General features: G+C 52.3%; 1 non-coding gene across 1 annotated transcript; it reads right to left on the bottom strand.

The window, feature by feature from the left end:
- Positions 1 to 5318: 5318 nt before the first annotated feature.
- Positions 5319 to 5390, bottom strand: Trnaa-ugc (transfer RNA alanine (anticodon UGC)). Its single transcript has one exon. It is a non-coding gene; the product is annotated as a tRNA-Ala (tRNA).
- Between the last annotated feature and the right edge of the window lie 218 nt (positions 5391 to 5608).

The raw sequence follows: 5608 nt of genomic DNA, 5'->3' as shown, positions 1-5608 counted from the left end.
CAAATGCAGAGCATTTCTGCGGGGGGGCGCGCCTGCAAGTCGTATGGATTACGTATTGGTTGTTGTTGTTGTAATTGTTGTCTTCCAGCGTAGACATTGTCGATGAAGTCGATGGTGAAACGTGCCGTGAACCCCCTGCCGCGGCTATGACGCAACGTGGAGCGGCTATGACGCAACGTGGCGCGGCTATGATGCAACACAATCCACTTTAATCCAATCCAATCCAAATCCAAGCCAATCGAATCCAATCCAATGCCCCTCGCGAGAGAGTGTTATAGCGCCGAAATCGCCACCACGCGAACGCGTGATGCTGACGTCACGATCACGCCACAGATGTTAGCGACCGCAGCGCGCGCGAACGACATATGTGGTTTAAGCGCGAACCGACCGCGGCGAGAGAGCGCGATGCGAGCGCCCCACCTGTTCTTGCGCGGGAACCTAACGCGGCGAGAGAGGGTGTTGCGCACGTCCCCACCTGTTGTGCGCCCGAACCGAACGCGGCGAGAGAGGGCGTTGCGAGCGGAGAGAAGGCGAGGAGGACGCGGGGGAGAGGGCGCACCTCTGGCCGACGGTTGAATGAGTCAAGGATATAAGGCACGTTCGTAACCTTTCGTTCTGTGTCGGCTTTGTGGCTCACTTTGTAGAGTACCGTGCACATTGCGTTCCGCCCGCAGAGTCGTAGGATCGAAACCTGGCGCCGGCAAGTATTATTTTTTTATATAGTGTAGGGGGAGCGATGCGGACGCGGACTACGGACGCCAACGCGGGTGACATCGTGAGTTACTGAAATGCTCTGCATTTAAAAGTTAGGAGAGAGCATGACGTCACGCAGCTAGCCTTCGCAAGCCCACCGCCGTAGAAGCCGCTCCCTACGCCGTTTCCCTTTCTCAAGCCGCCGTAGTTGGCCCAGCACGTGACCTCCATGGTCGGCTGGGCCGGCAGCGGCGGCAATGGGCGGCGGCGGTCTCCGACTCCGGCGCATCTCGCGTGTTTGGTTGGCGGGAGCTTTTCCCGTCCTTCCTGCATTTGCCTGCTCGGCGATCTCATGCCCGCGTGCGGGCAGGAGTGCCGCGTACGTGCGAAATACAGAAACTGTGAAAAAAAAAAAACCAACATATAGCAGGCTTCGCGACAACGGGCCGCAGAGCAGTTTCGAGCAGACGAAATTGAAGAGTGCGCGGCGGCCCATACGGCGGCGGCGCGGTGGGATCACGTGTTGCAGGGACGCCTGGGCCGACTTCGATTTTACTTTTTGTGCATAGGCTTCACGTTTCTCCGGTGACGCCGTCTCCTAACTTTTTTTCTTCCTCCATGACAAACAGCTCCACACAGAAACGTTACCTTGCCGCAACCATTACTTCTTCATTGAATTACAAGTTTCAAGGAGCGAAATTTTACTCAGAGCGAAGTTATGACATTTCCGAGTACCGCGTCGGCGAGAATAGGCAGTTTTAGAATATCGTACCGTGTTTGCGTTACCGTTTACCGTGTTACCGGAAGCCGCTGGCGGTGGTGAAGCTTACCGGTAAATTACCGTTCGCGGTAACTCACGCGCTCCGCAGTCGACTCCCGCAAACACGGTAAACGGTAACGTAAACACGGTAACGATATGCTAAAACCCTCTAATAAGGAAGCTTCAAACCATGCCTATGAAAGCACTGTGCCGAAAGGTACGCATGGTAACGACATTCAAACACTGCAACATAGTAATAGGTAAGAGAGATATTCCTTGTATTTCAGTGCTTTTCGGGTGATTCATGCTGAACGTTCCCGCGCAGAAGAAAATCAAGAAATAAATAAACGAAACGTCTTACAAAAACACTGTCCGTGAACTACAGCAAAATTGAAGCCTTCCAGAGGGTTAGCGATTTAAAAAAAAACCGTTAAACCGTGTGATCTGGTGCTGGCAAGACGAGAAAGTGAGGCACCAGAAGTGGCAAGAAAACGTTTTAAGTTGAATAGGAATACAGCATGCAAGTGAAACACACGTAAAAAAAAGACATTCAAGGAGATGACTTACGAGGAGCCTTAACGCTCCTTGCAAATGTAGTGAGGTTCACTGCGCTAGTATTCGTTTCCGGCCAAGAACCACTTTCGCTGTCGCAAACCACGTGCCCACAACAAATGAGCTATTTCAGCACCTCGCCTTAAGAAAAGTATTTCGCTAAGCTTTACGTACTAATATTCTTCGTTTAGCTTGAACTCGATGACATAAAGGTTTGGACAAGCGCTAAACAACATTTTCGAAGGTAATACGTAAAGCTAACAATAACTCGCACAAAGCCCCACTGACAGCCATCACCGCACATAGACCCGAGGCCCAACGTCCTAACCTCGCATTTGAAGCACAGTACAAAGAATTTTACTTACCAACGGCCAGAATGAATGCAGCAGCAAATTTGCCGTCTTCCCATTCAATCTCGACGGGCTCTTTTAGCTCTTTAGGGCACTTCGGGTTATCACTCGGCCTGCACTGCAGCTCCACCGATTTCAAGCTCCGCAACGGATAGACGTCCCATTTGGCGTCGTTTGGCCATCTTACCAGAACGTGTGCCGCCATAGCCTCGCAGGGGAAATACGGGACGATATTAGAAGCCAAATGCGGGCCCACCTTAAATTTTGGGCTTTTATTCCGAATTTCTGTTCCACAGCACAGAACGGTGCTCCTCATAGCGATGACAATTCCGCTGCAAGCTGCGACGGTCCCGTGGCGACAAAAGTAATGTGGCAAATGTGATAACGGGAAAAGAGAACTAATCGCTGGCAAACGAAAAAAAAAATCGTCTGACTTATTGCTCATACACGGTCGTTGAAAAATTTTGTTACGGTCATTTTTAGGCATTTTTTTATGTAATTACAGCTAATGAATCGGCGTTGTCTACATAGAGCGCTGGTCTTGCGTGGAAGTTGCTTTAGTCTAAAACAAAATGTCGGCAGGTGCCTCGTAGGCGTTGTGAAATCCCCCCCCCCTCCCGGCCTCCTACCCCGAGACGGCCGCCGCGACAGCAGTCTGTCTTGATTTCACCTAATCGGCGAAACCGCTTCCGCTCACTGACTAGGCAGCGTCACTAGCAATAATTAACCGTGAATCTGGCTAGTCAGTGAGCGGAAGCGTTTTGGCCGGTTAGGTAAAATCAAGACAGACTGCTCTCGCGGCGGCCATTATGCGACACTAAAGGCCCATTCACACTGAGACGAAAGTGACCAGAATTTCGTCGCTTGGTCGCGCGACGACAAAAATTGGTCCAGACCATTCGCAAAAAACGGTCGTTGCGCGAGAAAGCTTCGTAATTTCTGTCGCTTTCGCTCGCTTTTGTCGCAAGAGTTAACGCACCTAATTACGCTGTCGGGGCACGTTGGCGAGCGAGTGCGGCAATTTCACGACGCCTCACGTGTACGCCGCCGGGGTCACCCTGTTGACCCCCCTGACCCTCGAGACAATGACGACGACCCCGGCGTATTCGCTCTGTCGGACTTGCTCAACATGGCTGACCATCAGCGCCGTGATCCGTCGCTTTACAAGATCATCCAACGCCTTAGCTCCGAGCCGGCCGATCCTTCTACGCGTGAATTTATGCTTCGTGATGGCATCCGCCGAAACTATCGCGAGGACGGGCCTGACGAGCTACTTGCACTGCCTCAGCATCTCCGCTCTGACGTCCTCCGCGAGCTTCACGACGCGCCCACAGCTGGTCACCTTGGCGTGGCTCAGACTTACGGCCGCGTGCGTCGGCGCTTTTACTGGCCGGGCCTATACCGGTCCGTGAGGCAATACGTCACGGCATGTGATCTATGCCAACGCCGAAAAACGCCTCGTTTGCTTCCAGCCGACACCCATCAACCAATTGATGTTCCCACAGAACCATTCTTCCGTGTAGGAGTGGACCTTCTCGGCCCTTTCCCCTTGTCCCGGTCGGGCAACAAGTGGATTGCTGTCGCCACGGATTATGCTACGCGTTACGCTATCACGCGTGCCCTCCGCAGCAGCTGTGCCACAGACGCAGCCGACTTCCTCCTACATGATGTAATCTTGCACCACGGGGCCCCTCAACAACTGCTTACGGATCGTGGGCGGTACTTCTTGTCCCAAGTTATTGATGACCTCCCCCCTTCCTGCCGTACGAAGCACAATCTTACAACCACCTATCATCCGCAAACAAACGGACTTACTGAACGCTTCAACAAGACGCTCATGGCTATGCTGGCCATGTACGTGTCCGCCGACCACCGCGACTGGGACGTACCACTACCCTACGTTACGTTTGCTTATAATTCTTCTCGCCTCGACGCTGCTGGCTACTCCCCTTTCTTTCTTCTTTTTGGGCGAGAGCCTGCCTTACCATTGGACACCGTGTTGCCTAACTCGGGGACATTCACAACCGAATACGCATGAGACGCGGTAGCGCACGCTGATTTGGCCCGACAGGTTGCCCGCGCCAGGATATCGACACCACAATCAGCCCAGAAAGACCGCTATGACCAGCACCATCGCGATGTGTACTTCGCCCCTGGCACTTGGTACTCCTGTGGACCCCATCGCGCCACGTCGGCCTGTCTGAAAAACTGCTTTGTTGTTTCACGGGCCCTTACCGCATCCTACGCATGGTAACTCCCGTGACCTACGAAATTGGACCCCTCACGCCTTCGCCGTCATCTCGTTCAACGTCACAACTTGTGCACATCTCCCGTCTGAGCCGTACCACTCCCGCGATCCAGGCTGCCTCTAACCTTGTTCCGTTTTTTGCACCGGGTCGGTGCTCTCGCCGCCGGAGGTTATGTCACGGGCTTTGGCAGATTGGCAATCCAAGTGTTAAGCTATGGCCAACCTCCCCTTCAGGGATATGCGCCACTGCCAAGATGGTACACAGCCTCGAGAGACGACGACGACGCTGCTTGCCTTGCGGACGTGCGCGCTGTTCCGGGGACATTCGAGCTGCTTTGCCCACTGGCTTGTATTGGACTGTTAATACATCTTATTACGAGCAGTGCCTTCATTGCCACGTCACAATATATATATATATACATATATGTATATACCAGAGCGTGATCGCGCTGCACAAGTGAAATTCTTCGGCTAGTTTACTTTGAACTGCTTGCCTCTCGATCACTCCTCAGCGAATTCAGTTTTTATGCAACTCAACCCCCTGATATATATATATATATATATATATATATATATACAGAAAGATAGGTCAGCAGTCTACAACGCCAAAGGACGCATAGGGGTGTGGTTAGGCTCTTTTCTTTATCACTATGGGTAAATAAGTAAACATTTTTTTTAATTATACAGAAGAAAGAAAGAAAGAAAGAAAAACACGCGCCCAGAGTGGGGACCGAACCCACGCCTTTCGATTGCATGTCGAATGCCTTACCAATTCGGCTATCTGGGCGACTGTGTGCTCCTTCACTTTCTCGGCTATTTATATTTACTAGAAGTGTATCTGACGCTTGAGGGTGGTAGCCAGCGCCACTCTCACTACACGGGGAGAAGGGACCTTCTTTTTAACCCCCGGGGCGTGACTCGAACGTCTACAGCCTGTCATGAGCGGGTTACTGGCTGGAAGCCCTCTTATGCTCCCTAGGCATCTAGGCTGCCAGAACCGAGACC

Source organism: Haemaphysalis longicornis, unplaced genomic scaffold (genome assembly GCF_048455015.1).
Source record: "Haemaphysalis longicornis isolate Haplotype H1 unplaced genomic scaffold, Haemaphysalis longicornis Haplotype H1 scaffold_3, whole genome shotgun sequence".
NCBI classification, from domain to species: domain Eukaryota; kingdom Metazoa; phylum Arthropoda; class Arachnida; order Ixodida; family Ixodidae; genus Haemaphysalis; species Haemaphysalis longicornis.
This window is presented reverse-complemented; position numbering and strand designations above follow the sequence as displayed.